The 14256-nt window shown below is 42.7% G+C and overlaps 1 protein-coding gene across 5 annotated transcripts in view; it reads right to left on the reverse strand.

Annotated features, from left to right (window-relative positions):
- IMMP2L (inner mitochondrial membrane peptidase subunit 2) overlaps positions 1-13696 on the reverse strand; it is a 916360-nt gene extending 902664 nt beyond the window's left edge. For 3 of the 5 annotated variants that reach the window (XM_070468520.1, XM_070468522.1, XM_070468519.1), the window contains exons 1-2: positions 13623-13696; positions 13031-13103 (exon numbers count right to left, since the gene is read on the reverse strand). The gene's annotated coding sequence lies outside the window, so the exon portion shown is untranslated. Of the gene's footprint in view, positions 1-13030; positions 13104-13599 lie in introns of all 5 variants that reach the window. The other 2 variants (XM_070468515.1, XM_070468517.1) reach the window with 2 other exon arrangements.
- Positions 13697-14256: the final 560 nt, after the last annotated feature.

Genomic DNA, 14256 nt, shown 5'->3' on the forward strand with positions numbered 1-14256 from the left:
AAATTTACCAGCTGCATCAGGATTTCAACTTCATGGGACTATTTTTATTCTCTCACACCAGAATCTTTCTACCAAACTCTCCGCTGCCCTAGTGGCTTCAGCCACACAGAGACTGGTCGTAAGAGCTTAAGAATCCAGCCTTTTCTCACAATAAATAAGAAATAATGTGTCTCTGACTCTGTACAGAACGTGGCACTATAACTCATGCTTTTGCAAGAAGGACTAACATTTCAAGCTGGCAGTTAGGTAATAAATATGACCAGGAGCCAAGCACACAAGCAGAATACCCCGAAGTGTATACCTTTCATAAGAAGAAACAAGCAGGCCTATCAGTAAGACAAATTCAGATAAAAAATGCAGGGTTTTTTTTCCCCTCAGGCACAGTTAAATAAGCATCTTTTCAGCAGTATTGCCTTCTTAAATCCAAATCATTATTTCCCTTGATTACTTGGGAAAAAAGAAATTAAGTTGGAAATAGTAGCGAAGTATGACTTATTAACCAAATAACTTTTCACATTTCTTTGTAATAAGTTTAAATTTACATAGGATTCTTACTAACAGCTTACATACACAGTCCTCAAAATTAACCAATGAAGTATATTTTATCTTCATTTTCCCAAAAGGAAAATGAAATTCAGAGACCAAAAGTTCATGTTCACATAGATAACAGTAGAGCTAGCATTTGAATAAAAGTCTTCATAACCTCATTCCATATTCTTTTCACTATATATCACCACTTTAATGTCTGGAAATTTACATTTAATGCCTACTTTTTAATTTCAAAATAAGACTTTGAATAAATTATTTATAGTATTAATGCCATACAGCCATATACAACAAAGATGCCTCAAACTATTAATATTCTAATGTATTTTCACAACCTATTTGTTCAGATTATAGTACTTTTCTTAGCCAGAAGAAACAGGGAGACTCATAAAAAATACAAGCTAATTAGTTTATAAAGTGCCTCAAACTACTGTTTGATAATAGCAACACTAAATAGTTATTATTTAACAAATCAAGTAATAGTTATTTAGTATCCTCATCTGACACTAATACAACTCTTATTAAAGTAACTATTAAACAAATAAGCTTTTGGAAAATTACCAAAATGCTTTGTAAACAATCAGCTATACCAGGCAAACTAAAAATTCAGGCAAATTGGCAACATACTGTATACACTGATTCCAAGTATATGATATTCTAGTAAAGGCAAAACTATGGAGATAGTAGCAAAGTCTGTGGTTGCCAGGGGTTAGGAAGAGGGATGAATGCATGGAATATAGTGGATTATTAGAGCAGTGAAACTACTCTGTGTGATGAATCCATAGTGAATCCAAGACATTGTACATTGCCCACACCCACAGAATGTATAACAAGAAGGAACCTTAATATAAGCTATGAGCATTAGGCATAATGACATGTCAACACAGGTTTATCAACTGTAATCAATATACCATTCTGGAAAGTAAGGTTGATAATGGGAGAAGTTCTGCATGCGTAGGGATTGGAAGTATATGGGAAATCTCTGTACCTTCCTCTCAATTTTGCCATAAACCTAAAACTACTCCAAAAAAAATAATAAAGTGTAGTTTAAAAATTAAGGTTAAAATATCTGCGGCAACTCTAACCTCTTCCACCAGTGCTTTAGTGGTCCACTTTTACCTATTTAGTGACAAAGTACCCTTGGCCATCAACCCTAACCTTCAGAGATATTCTGCCTTACATACCCCCTGCTCCTTCCAATACTGCTGCACCCCTCGTAAGCAGCTCACCCACCCTCATATATGACATCGGTCAACTAAGTCCAAAGACTTAATACAAACAACAGGTGGAGAAAGCAGGTAGTGACTAAGAAGATAAATAATCCCTGTAGAAAAGTTCCCGAGAGAGTAGAGAGGAGGAAACAATTCTAAGATGCTCTGAACTATACTGGTCTACATAATGCAAAAATCACGTGAAATTAAATTGTTGTTAAAATACAAAACATGATCTTACAAGCATTTCTTTTCTTTAAAAAATGTCTTTGCTGAACATGATTCCTAAACTCGACCCTGATAATGTGTTGACAATGTGTCCTTCAGTCACAGCAAGATGGTTTTTCAATAGCAAGCCATAAATACTACACTTTTCAACAGAAAGATACATCTAAAAGTGTGTGTGTCAAAGTGCCAAAGACCTAGCTCTCAGAATAAACTTTTAGATAAAACGGCAAAGATTAAATTTTGATGATTTATTATGTGGAAGAAAGATACACACTTGTATCTTCTGGGTATCCTTAATCTCAGATGTCAGAAACATGCTATGAGCTACCAAGTTGAGCAGGAGTTCAGTGAGATCTTGAAGCAGTCACACAGAAAAGACAGTGGGGGTGCCTGTTTGCCTGTTCGCTGGCTTGCTCCGTTTACCTATGAGGAGATCAGGCCGAGCACTGGAAGCACCAAACACCTGAGTCATTTGGAAGAGGCTCAGGACTCCAGGGGCAAAAACAGGGACCCATAAGACAGGCTTAAAAGTGGTTCTGGCAGGAGCCATGACCATCACCACGACCACCACCTGAGCAAAAATCAACCTTCTGTATCTCAAGTTTCAAGGGAGGCACAGTCTGGAGCTTGCCCAGCAATCCATCTCAGTTTAGGAAATACCAATTAAGCATCAACAAAGTACTGGGGTAAAGATGCAGGGAGACACCAAAGAGACCCTGGTCTCCTGTATCGCAGTCTGGGGAAGCCTGAGAAGGGACAGCCCCATGGAAAGCCAACTTCCTCGTGAAGAGAACCAACTCGCCAACACTGACTTGCCAACCCCCTGAGCAGGCCACTGTGGAAGAATCTTTTAGACCCAGGCAGGTCCTCCACTACCTGCACCCTTACCTGACATCTGATGACAACCTCACGAGACCCTGAGCAAGGAGCACCTGAATGGCAGACCCACAGAAACCATGATAAACGATTACTGCAGTTTGCAGCCACTAAATTTTTGTCACGCTACAGAGTAACAGAGAATAAACGCATCCAGATTTTACATAGGAGGCTCAGAGAGGCTAGCTCACCTCCTGTCATAGGAGTGAGCACTAAGTCACATCTGGAAGCCAGTCCCTAGGCTTCGGATTCAATTTCCTTGCCGTTAAGTGACACCACTTCTCAAGTAAAATAATTTATAATGCCACAAGAACAATCATACCCACACGATCACATGACTGGCACTAACCAGGCTTCCCACAGCACAGAGACGCAGCGCCACATCTCCGCAAACCCAACAGACATGACAGGACCTGCGATATAACTGAATGTGTGACTCTCCAAGAATCCCATGGACGGGGGAGCCTGGAGGGATAGAGTCCATTGGACTGCAAAGAGTCGGACACCACTGAAGCAACTATGCATGCACGTGGTATTTGGGGGGTTTTTACTATCTTCTAGAAGAACTGGGTTTTTTTTTCCAATGTACATATTTTTTGAATAAAAATCTAACATATTTATAGAATTTTACACTAAACAATTACATTATTGATATTGAAAATATTTATACACTCTACAATCTTAATCACAATATATATTTGTATAATTTTAAACAGAATTCATATATCACACTAAGCTCAACTGCTCATTGTTTTAAGGATTTGATTTTGTGCTTTCAGTCTCCAACTTTTAACATTACACAAACATTGTAAAATGTATAAACAAAAGGCTCATGATGGTGAAATCATAAGTCTCAATCCACCAAATGGTTACTATTTTGCAAGACATAGTGGATGGCTCTTAGCCTGTCTACCACTGGAGAAGGTGAACAGGACATTTCACTGTTACAACCGCATCTGCAAGCAATGTTCCTTTGCACAATTGCCCCTTTTGACTCACATGATCTTACAAGACAGACAGGACAGGTATACCACCACCCCCATTTTCCAAAAGATGATGGGGCTTAGGAAAGTCAAATAAGTTAAAAAAGAAAAAAAGTAACTCAAATAAGGACACATAGTTATTAAAAGGAATTGCAAGAATACAACCTACAATTTTTTAGCTCCATATCCCAGACTTTTCTTCTGCCCCATGTTTTAGCCAGTGGTTCTCTGCCTTGAATGCCTAGGGCACTCAGAAAATTACCAGTACCTGGACATCACCCCCCAGAAATTCTGATTTTATTGCTTTGGTCTGTTTTAGCCATCTAATATATTAAAAACTGGCTTCCCAGGTGGTGCTAGTGGTAAAGAACTCACCTGCCAATGCAGGTAGATGTAACAGAGTCGGATTTGATCCCTGGGTTAGGAAGATTGCCTGGAGGAGGGCATAGCAACCCATTCCAGAATTTTTTCCTGGAGAATCTCAGGGACAGAGAGCGTGGCAGGCTATGGTCTATAGGGTCACAAAGAGTCTGACATGACTGAAGCAGCTCAGAACACACACACACATACACACAAATATAATAAACCAGTGGTGATCAATTCACAGAAAGTTTATGCCACAAAGGGAGAAATTGTGGGTATCTCTCCATGTAAGCTAAAATATCCTTATCCCCTAAGACAAAAAAACTTTGCAACAAATAAAGCAGAACAAGTCCATTAGTCATGAATAGATGTGAGAGTTGGACCATAAAGAAGGCTGAGCACCGAAGAATTGATGCTTTCGAACTGTGGTGCTGGAGAAGATTTTTGAGAGTCCCTTGGACAGTAAGGAGATCAAACTAGTCAGTCCTCAAGGAAATCAACTCTGACTATTCTTTGGAAGGACTGATGCTGAAGCTGAAGCTCCAATACTTTGGCTCTTTGATGCAAAGAGCCAAATCTCTGGAAAAGACATTGATGCTGGGAAAGGTTGAAGGCAAGAGGAGAAGGGGAGAACAGAGGATTATATGATTGTTTGGCATCACCGAATCGATGGATATGAGTTTGAGCAAAGTCCAGGAGATAGTGAAGGGCAGGGAAGCCTGGCGTGCTGCAGTCCATGGGGTCGCAAAGAGTCAGACACAACTTAACGACTGAACAATTCCATGTAAGCTAAAATATCCTTATCCCCTAAGACAAAGAAATCCAGCAACAAACAGAGCAGAACAAGAAGGAAGAGGAGATGGGAAAGTCAAAACCATTCTCCAGCTTTCATGGAGTCAAGGAATATTTTATTCCCCTTATCCCACTCCCTGAACCTCACCATTCTATACCTTAACTCCACTGCAAGTTTTTACTCAAGTTATCACCTCTTCCACGAACCCTTCCAGATCACACCAAATGAAGAAACCTATTGTTTTGCATCCATCTTACCCTGAACTCTACCTCTAAACAGCACAGAGTGCACAAGGCATTCATTTACACATACATTTCACTTACTGGATTCTTTTATTCTCTTAAGGAGCTCCTAAGGGTAGGATCCCTATCTTATTCAGCTTTTCCATCTAATACATTTTGTTTATCCAGAGACTTGAAGAGAGAAGATATTAAAAAGCTGAATGGTATGATTTTTTTTAATGTTTAGTATGGTTATTTTCCCTGTGGCCTCCTAGTAGGCACTCTTCTGAAATTTTTCAACTTAAATAAAAGAAAGGGGACATGCCCCCCCATACAACTGGACTGGGTTAGAGAATAATGTATGCAAAAAGGCCGAATATGGTAAGAACAAGACAATGGTGGAACTCTAGCCCAAGAAAGAATAGGATGAATGGGATAAAATGAGATACTAAAAGTAAAATCAGTTATGATTTTTTTTTTTTAAGGGAGGATTAAGCAAACAAAGGGACAACCTGATTTTTCATTCCCAAGAAAGTGTGACAAAGAACAGTGATTGCTGGCAACTGTATCTTCAACAGAGATTTTAAAATTCTGGACTAAAGACCAGCGAAGCCAGAAGCTCTGAGGAGGAACCCAGGCCTGTTGACTCTCTCCTCACTCCCATTCTCCTGCTCACCCCTTCACCCAGGGCAGTTCAGTGTCAAGTCCATCGCTCCAACCAAGGACCTCTGACAGGCACTTTACAATCCTCGTTGTACTTGATGATTTGTAGATTTAAATTTTAACTGCATTCTACTTTATGAAACTCTGCCCTGAATCTTGAAAAGTTTTGCTTTTTCTTCTCTCCCAGCCTATCCGGTCACTCTTCTCCAGCATCCTTACACCCTTCTTTCTCTTGGCTTGTCCCTAACTTGGTTTATCCTCTAAAACTTAGGTTCAGCCCTTTCTTCTCTTTCCATGTGGTTCCTCTGAGCATTTTCATCCTTACCATGCTTCCAACTACTCTCCATAAGGCAAGCACTCAGAAACCTGTGTCTCCAGCCTCTCCCCAGCTCTCATGATGCTCCAGGACCCTATATCCAGTTGCCTTCAAGATGCCTCCAATGCACCAATGATATGCCCCACAACACAGTAAACACAATGTCTTCAAACGTGAACTTCCCCTCAGAACTGCTTCCTCTGCTCTGATCCCTCCACGACCCAGAAACCTGGCAGTCCTTCTAGCTGCTCACTTTCCCATTCCCTTGACATTCAAACAATCCCAAAGACCAGCCAGTTCTCCATCCTCCTAAATATTTTCCTAAACATTCTCACTTCTGAGCATCACCATGACTTCTGCCTTTGTCTGTGCTCACAACCTCATATTATCCACACTAATCACACTGTCCGCTCTGGCCCCCAATCTCACCACATGCCCATCACACAACACCCCAAGCTACCCAGCACTCTGTGCTCATGGTGATCTTCCACTCAGAGTTCTTCAGAGCTCATTACAAGGCATGGGATAGCAAATGTACCCAGAGTTAGCATTCCACTTGCATCTCCTTTCACTCCTGACTTTGTCCTTCACACTCTAATAGAATGACCCATGTACAGTTACAGAACACACAACGCTCTCATAATCCACATGACTATTCATGCTATTAGCTCCACCTGGAAATGCTCTGAGCTGCTTGTCACCCTGGCCAACTCTATTCAGATTTCAAGACCTAGCTCAAATACAACCACAGCTAGAGCCCTTCTCTGGCAATGCCATCAGACAGCAAGTGCTTCTGCTAGGCATGCTTTGCATGTGTACCTATCTCCACTAGAGCACATTTCACACAATGTTTCATCTATCAGTCAAGATGTCTACTGTCCTACGAGACTATAAGCTTCTTGGTCAAGGAAAGTGACTTTTCAACTTTATATCCTCAGCACTAGTTCAAGGCACACAGCATACTGAGCATAAGATAAAAGGAAAAAAGAAAGAAGAAAAGAAATTAATGAACTACAGACCAATAACAGGACAAGAAGATCAACTAGACTTTGAAGTCAAGTGAAGTGAAAGTTGCTCAGTCATGTCCGACTCTTTGCAACCCCAGGGACTATACAGTTCATGGAATTCTCTAGGCCAGAATACTGGAGTGTGTAGCCTTTCCCTTCTCCAGGGGATCTTCCCAACCCAGGGATCGAACCCAGGTCTTCCACACTGCAGGTGGATTCTTTACCAGCTGAGCAATGAGGGAAGCCCCAACAGGACTTTAAGCATTAAAAAAAAAAAAGAAATCCTGATCTTAAGGAAGTACAAACATTATTAAGTCCCATGCATTTTTTAAAAATAGAAATATATATTCATGAATTATGAAGGTGACAAAGAAAAAAATTTGTCATTGGACTAAGCAGGCAATGAGGAGCTAATCATCTCCAACGAAGCAGCTGACAAAAGATTAACAGGTCAGAGATAAAGGTGGTTCTTTCTCTGAGTCAAGCAATTCATCAACCTGAGTCCAGAGACTGAGCAAAAGACTGGCACCTTCCTCTCAGTTCCCACTCTTCCCCTTTGTCAGGATTCTCTATACCCCTTTCCCCATCCCATTAAGGCCCAGCTTCCAAGGGAAATTCCCTTCAGATGGAGCCTAAGCCTAGATATGACAGGGTGAGTCTTTGTTCTCATGGCCAGGACCTAGAGGAATGAAAAGGAACTCCTATTTGCTGAGGAACCTATTCTGTACCAGTTATTGTGTTAATTTAAGAACACTCACTAAATCTCACAGTAATAATAAGTAATGACCCCATTTTACAGATGAGGAATGTGTGTTCAAGGTCACACAGCTAAGCAATGACAGAGCTGGTCCAAGAACCTAGTAATGACAACCTCCAGTGTATTTCTACACCCCTGACCACCTCAAAATGGAGTGGGATGTGGTCCAGACATTCTAGGTTGGAACCCAGAATATATTATTCTCCAAAACACTATCATAAGCATATGTTAGAATCTTGCTGTTGTTTAGTGGCTCAGTCGTATTTGACTCTTTGTGATCCATGGACTGTAGCCCACCAGGCTCCTCCATTCAGGGGATTTTCCAGGCAAGAATACTGTAGCAGAGTGCCATTTCCTTCTCCAGGGGATTTTCTCAACCCAGAGATTCCACGGATCCTGCTTGGCAGGCAGATTCTTCATCAGTGAGCTGCCATGGAAGCCCCCAGGTTTAGAGTCTACAGTACCACTAATACATAATGGCACACAATGAGTTAACAAAGTTTTGGGACCCTGGCTTGGAAATCTACATACTCTGTTATTTTATCCCTGTAAGGACACTGTTCAAAATGACAAAAGTGGTCTTGAAATTTTATTTGGGGAGTACCAGAGGTTCTTCAGTGAGGCTTTTCCTTAAGAATATTTTCTTCCATCCAAAAAAAAAAAAAAAAAAAAAATCAGTAAGGATAGAAACCATTTTGCCCTGTTAATTTGTAAGAACAATGACACCAGAAGACACCTGTGGGAAATGTGCTTATCTGACCAGGCGCTCATTGACAGTGTGCTGTCATTTGAATAAAACATCATACTAAACCCTACAGACTAGAGCTTATGATAGAAATACCACAGACTATAGCAGTACAGCTGATATGCCTGTAATCTACTGACAAAACGCAGTCCTTAGCAAAGTGAAAGCAGATGTCTGGTCTGAAATCAGATGTCTGGGGACTTGTCTCTCTCGGCTTCCAGAGCAACATTAGCTACACTAAATACACAGCTTAGCTGTATGTTAAAACCCACAACTTGGCAAAATCATGACAGTTTGGATGTGAAGCATCAGCATTTTTATTGTAATTCTTATAAACCAAAGACATTTCTGAAATAGAAATCCTAACTTTAAGCTAAATGTGGTAGTATGTCTTTCTCCCTTTGGAAACAGTGTCAGGGCTTTTTAAACACCTGGTGGACACCTTTCCCCTTCACTTTTCAAGCTGACATTCTTTCCTCAGGGCTGTGGAATGATCTGATAGGGAGAATCAGGTGTTGGCCCTTGTCGCAGAAATTTGAGAACCAGTCAGAACAGGTACTACCTGTGAAAATGTAAATACCTGGGGAGATTAGGACCTTTAAGAAAGTAAGGACCAGACTGCTTTCTATAATCACAAGCAAGATCAAAAGAAAGTTGTGTGACCAGACAGAGAAACAGGGAGGGAAGTCAACAGTATCTGTATGCCAGGCACTGTTCTTACACTTTCTTTTTAATATACTCACTGTTGTGTTTTGATACACAAAGAGTTAAGGGGCAAAGAAGTTTACCTATCTCCTGAGAAACCAGTATGCAGTTCAGGAAGACACAGTTAGAATCGGAAATGGAACACGAGACTGGTTCAAAATTTGGAAAGGAGTACACCAGGTTGTATATTGTCACCCCACTTATTTAACATATGCAGAGTACATTATGCAAAATGCCAGACTGGATGAAGCACAAGCTGGAATCAAGATTGCGTGAAGGAATATCAACAATTTCAGATATGCAGATGATACCACTCTAATGGCAGAAAGCGAAGAAGAATTAAAGAGCCTCTTGATAAGAGTAAAAAAGGAGAGTGAAAAAGTTGGCTTAAAACTCAATATTCAAAAAACTAAGATCATGGCATCTGGTCCCATCACTTTATGGTAAATAGATGTGGAAAAGTAGAAACAGTGACAGATTTTATTTTCTTGGGCTCCAAAATCACTGCAGATGGTAACTGCAGCCAGCCACAAAATTAAATAACACGTGCTCTTTAGAAGAAAATTAAATAACACTTGGTCCGTGGAAGAAAAGCTATGACAAACCTAGACAGCATATTAAAAAGCAAAGACATAATTTTGCCCACAAAGGTCCATATAGTCAAAGCTATGGCTTTTTCCAGTAGTCATGTATGGATGTGAGGGTTGGACCATAAAGAAGGCTGAGTGCCGAAAAACTGGTGCTTTCAAACTGTGGTGTTGGAGAAGACTCTTGAGAGTCTCTGGGACAGCAAGGAGATCAAACCAGGAAATCAACCCTGAATATCCATTGAAAGGACTGATGCTAAAGCTGAAGCTCCAATACTTTGGCCACCTGACACAAATAGCAGACTTATTGGAAAAGTCAGCTGGGAAAGATTGCTGGGAAAAGATTGAGGGCAAGAGAAGGGGGTGGCAGAGGATCAGATGGTTAGATAACATCACTGACACAATGGACATGAGTTTGAGCAAACTCTGGGAGATAGTGAAGGACAGAGAAGCCTGGTGTGCTGCATTCCATGGGGCCGCAAAGAGTCGGACACAACTTAGCAACTGAACAACAGCAGCAGCAGCAGAGCTAATACATTCAGCAATAAGAATCAAGATTCACATCCATGTCTAACAGACTATATCAAAAGCATGCAACTTTTACATAGGATTTGGAGTGGAACAAAGAGCGGTGGTAAACAGCCAAGAATATAGAAGTAAAAGGCAGAAACTCAGAATTTTATCAAGCAGTGGTCCTCTGACACTGACTGAGATTAACTTTCTATTGCAACATCCCTAAGATGGCACAGAACAATCCAAATGAACTTTCTGGCCAACCCATTCCTTTTCTATTCTTGCAAGACTTAAGTAACTTTGTTTTAACTTTATAGTAACCCCCAAAAAGACACTTTCTTTCAAGTCGATGTAAAAAATGAGGTTATAGAAATTCCTTGGCATACACACCAAGGAAACCAAATCTGAAAGAGACACGTGCACCCCAATGTTCATCGCAGCACTGTTTATAATAGCCAGGACATGGAAGCAACCTAGATGCCCATCAGCAGACGAATGGATGAGGAAGCTGTGGTACATATACACCATGGAATATTACTCAGCCATTAAAAAGAATTCATTTGAATCAGTTCTAATGAGATGGATGAAACTGGAGCCCATTATACAGAGTGAAGTAAGCCAGAAAGATAAAGACCATTACAGTATACTAACACATATATATGGAATTTAGAAAGATGGTAACGATAACCCTATATGCAAAACAGAAAAAGAGACTCAGATGTATAGAACAGACTTGTGGACTCTGGGAGAAGGCGAGGGTGGGATGTTTCAAGAGAACAGCATTGAAACATGTATATTATCTAGGGTGAAACAGATCACCAGCCCAGGTTGGGTGCATGAGACAAGTGCTCGGGCCTGGTGCACTGGGAAGACCCAGAGGGATCGGGTGGAGAGGGAGGTGGGAGGGGGGACCGGGATGGGGAATACATGTAAATCCATGGCTAATTCATTTCAATGTATGACCAAAACTACTGTAATGATGTAAAGTAATTAGCCTCCAACTAATAAAAATAAATGGGAAAAAAAAAAAAAAAGAAATTCCTTGGTGGTCCAGTGCTTAGGACTCAGTGCTGCCATTGCCACAGACCTGGTTTCAACCCCTGGTTGGGGAATTAAGATCCTGCAAGTTGCACACAGGCTCAAAAAAAAAAAAAAAAAAAAAGATTGACATATACACAATACTTTATGGGCTCCCCTTGTGGCTCAGATGGTAAAGAATCTACCTGAATACAGGAGATCTAGGTTTGATCCCATGGTTTAGAAGATCCCCTGGAGAAGGAAATGGCTACCCACTCCAGTATTTCTGCCTTAAGAATTCCACATACAGAGGAGCCTAGCAGGCTACAGTCCATGAGCGTGCAAGTCAGACATGACTGAGTGACTAAGCACAGCACAGCACATTTAGAAAAGTCACAGAAAACTGGTAAAAGGTCTGACCCCAAATGGCCATCTTCTACATACTTTCCTCATTTCCCCCATCCTTACTCAAAGTGCTCAGCACTTTAATAAAAAAAGATAAATATCTATTGAATCAATAAATGAACCTATCACAAATACACAACTATTTTTTTTCATAAAGTAAATTAAGGGCCATCCGCCACTTGAGCACAAACAAATAAGAAGGCAGGTTCAGGACACAGGAAACCAATGTCAAGATGTCACAGAGGACCATTTTAGTTTTCCTGTGTAAGCATCCAAGAATGTGACTCACAAACTCCTTGCTTGTGGCTAACATGAATTTTAACTAATTCAAAACATTTCTTTACATAGGACTTCAGGGATGCCTAAGGTGTTTCCAAACTTCTGAGAGTAGTTGTGTTTCATTTCACCAATTTGAGGGGAGGAGAGAGTGGTGGATTCGGGAAGTAATGGAAAAGTCCCAGAGAAGAATCTTTTGAAGAGCCCACACTGAAAATCACAGCAAACTTTCAGAAACGTCAGTGTGCTGTTTGGCAACTTTTCAGTAGTGAAGAGAATGCTGGGGGGTGGGGGATGGGTATCAAAGTGAAAGTCAAGAGAAAAAGGCCCAGTCTGGCCACTTCTCCCTCCCAAAATACCGTTCTCTATGAGCTCGAGAGAAGATCCCAAAGGAACGTCAACACTTGTGATACTGCTATTAACTTTATCCTTGGAGTTTCCTGTTAATTATCACGGAAAGCCATGATGCTTTAATTTCACAGTCTCAGAGATTAGTCCAAGTGAGCTAAGGGGACTGAGACAGACAACTACAGAGAGGTTAAGGGTAATCGCAGTTTTCTGCCAGGTCAAGTGACTAAAGGGGACGCATGCCAGCTGTCAAACTCCCAGCTAACTCTACAGATTCCGAAAAATCTGAAATAAGCTCTGAGCTTGGAGCCTGTGACCCTTGAATGTGGCTCTCAGGTTCCTGCTGAAAAGGTAGAATTTGGCCCCAAGATTCCGCAAGGGCAGATCTAGATCTAGCCCTTCTCTTCCTGGCTCGCTCCCTCTCAGCATAAAGTCCTAGCTGCTTCCACTCTTGATCATTCCTTACTTACCCTTTCTCCCGTTCTTCCTCGGTGAGAAGGGGTAAGTGGTTATTTTGTGCCCTCTCCCAATTTGGCCAAAACCCTAAAAGTAAAAATGACAAACACGTGTTTTAAAACCCTGACGTTCAAGCCTCAGGAACTCCCACCACCTGCCCAACACGTCCAGTGTCTCCACAGCGCTCCCTCACGGCCAGACTCTGGGCCCGAGTTGTCCCCTCTGCTAGCGGGTACAAGAGAGGGCGCGATACGGGGCGCCCGCCCGGCGGAGAACGGCGGGCCGGCTCTAGGCCAGGCGTAGCTCTTTCCCGGCTCGGGTTTCCTACTGGAATTAACGGGAGGAGGAAGGGGCCGAGGGGGCCAGGTCCGCTGCCCCGCGGAGCCTCAGATAAACACGCGTACGCACACATGCCCGCGATCACAGCCAAGGACTCGCGGCCAAGCAGCCCTCTGCCTCCCAGCAAAGCCCTTCCCCTCTGGGGCTAAGTCCCCGGGAAGGGTCCCAACCCCTGGGGACCACCAAGTGGCGGCGGCAGCGGCGCGCCTGCCCACCCCCGCCAACCTCACAGCCCCCGACTCGCCTCCCGGCGCCCGCCCTCCGCACCCGCTGCGCCGCTCAGCCCAAGGGACGTCCCCGCGCGGGCCCCGCCCTCCGCCGGAGGCAAGCTCCGCCCCCGCCCCCTGCGAGCGGGAGCCACGCGAAGCTCCGCCCCGGCGGTAAAGCTGCGCTTCCGAATGCCTGCGCGGGTTAGGCCCAAAACCCGGCCTGGATCTACAGCGGATCAAAAATAACCCTTGCTTAGCGCTAGCTCTGAGGAGGACCCACTCCAGTGTTCTTGCCTGGAGAATGCCAGGGACCGGGGAGCCTGGTGGGCTGCCGTCTGTGGGGTCGCACAGAGTCGGACAAGACTGAAGCGACTTACCAGCAGCAGCAGCGCCAGCTCTGAGCTCTGAGTTCTGCATTGTACTCTCCGCTGAGAGGGCGACAAAGAGTTGAAAATGTATGAAACTGTGGCTCCATCCTCTCCCCTCCTTTACAGATGAGGAAACCGAGACCCCAGCCGTTGCTTTGAGTGCACAGCTATGGGGACAAACTATCTTATGGGGACACTCCCCTCTAGAAGCCTCATTATGGCCTTGTTTCTGCTAAAATGGGCACAGGAAAAGGATTGATCCAGAACAAGTGGTTTACTTTGGAGAAACTGGAATTTCATACCTAAGCTTTTGCCGTCAAATGA

This window comes from Odocoileus virginianus, chromosome 1 (assembly GCF_023699985.2).
Source record: "Odocoileus virginianus isolate 20LAN1187 ecotype Illinois chromosome 1, Ovbor_1.2, whole genome shotgun sequence".
NCBI classification, from domain to species: domain Eukaryota; kingdom Metazoa; phylum Chordata; class Mammalia; order Artiodactyla; family Cervidae; genus Odocoileus; species Odocoileus virginianus.